The sequence below is a fragment of the Elephas maximus genome, chromosome 1 (genome assembly GCF_024166365.1).
Source record: "Elephas maximus indicus isolate mEleMax1 chromosome 1, mEleMax1 primary haplotype, whole genome shotgun sequence".
Taxonomy (NCBI): domain Eukaryota; kingdom Metazoa; phylum Chordata; class Mammalia; order Proboscidea; family Elephantidae; genus Elephas; species Elephas maximus.
This window is the reverse complement of record NC_064819.1, coordinates 83,383,958-83,385,354: the sequence shown is the minus strand read 5'-3', so window position 1 is coordinate 83,385,354 and position 1,397 is coordinate 83,383,958. Positions and strand designations below refer to the sequence as shown.

Below are 1,397 nucleotides of genomic sequence, written 5' to 3'. Positions count from 1 at the left end.
CTAGCCAGTGCTGTCTAACAGAAATATAATGCAAGCCATAAATGAGGGACACTTATGCCATTTCCAATTTTCCAGGAGCCACATTAAACGACTAAAAATAAGCATATGAATCTAATTTTAACAATATACTTTATTGAACTGATGTATCCAAAACATTATCAAGCAATCGATTAAAAATTAATGACTTCTGGTTTCCAGTCTGGCATGTAAAGAACTTGGAAATCATCTCTCCCATCCTCAAGACAAGAAAAAAGTGGCAAAATTAACAGCTCTTTATGGATATTTTTATGGATACATCAGAGAATTGAGATCAAACCAACAACTTGAAAATGAGAAACGAACAGGCTGATACAGAGAATCGCTGCTTACTAGGTGTCGAAATGGTCACTGCAGCTGGTACCAGAGTTAGAATTGTTTATTGCTGGAGACGGAGAGTAGACTCGCTTAAGAGAGAAAAACTCCTGGAGGCCCAGCTTTAGGGGGCGCCTCAGACTTTTGTGAGTTTTACCTTGAGTTGCATCACCACATTCTCACTGACCTTCAGAGAAAAATCTCCTGGTCTTCCTGCAAAGGGAGCCGGAAAAGTTAGGACTTTAAAATAGTGTTCTGTTCTTCACAATGGCCTGTCCTCAAGGGAAAATACTTTATCAGAGCCTTACCGATATGAAACGAAGTGGCTCGTTGGTCTAGGGGTATGATTCTCGCTTAGGGTGCGAGAGGTCCCGGGTTCAAATCCCGGACGAGCCCATTTTGGAACGCTGGTGGCGTAGTGATGAAGTGTTATAACTGCTAACCAAGAAGTCGGCAGTTGGAATTCTCCAGGCGCTCCTTGGAAACCATCGGGCGGTTCTACTCTGTCCAGTAGGGTCGCTATGAGTCGGAATCGACTGGACGGCAGTGGGTTTTGTTTGGTTTTTGGGTTTATAGCGCCACTATGAGTCGGAATTCACTCGACCGCAACTTTTTTTTCTTTTGAAGGCATACAGATTTCGTTGCAGTATTTTCCATACCACTCGGGCACACATAGAAAGTAAAAACATAACTCGTCCATTCACAAGCTGTGTGAGACTGTACATCCCCTAAGGAGACTGTCATAACGGAAGGAAGATTTTCGGAAAGGGGAGAAATGAAGAACCGGATCCCAACGGAATCACTTGAAACACCCGAAATAAAAGCATGCACATTAACAGGTGGTTCACCGCGGCTCCCAGTTGTACTATTATTAAAGAGACCGAAAGGCAGAAAAGGGGCTGGGGGAAGGGTCCCGCGGGCAGTTTCCTCTCACATTGTGTTTTCTGGGCCAAAGGACGGAGCAAAAGCAGAGAAGCCCATCACATGCCCACCGATTTCTTACCGGTGCTCGCTCTAAAAATTACAGATGGACTGCTGTAGATCCC

General features: G+C 44.4%; 1 non-coding gene across 1 annotated transcript; it reads left to right on the top strand.

The window, feature by feature from the left end:
* Positions 1-675: 675 nt before the first annotated feature.
* TRNAP-AGG (transfer RNA proline (anticodon AGG)) lies at positions 676-747 on the top strand. The gene has a single exon. It is a non-coding gene; the product is annotated as a tRNA-Pro (tRNA).
* Positions 748-1,397: the final 650 nt, after the last annotated feature.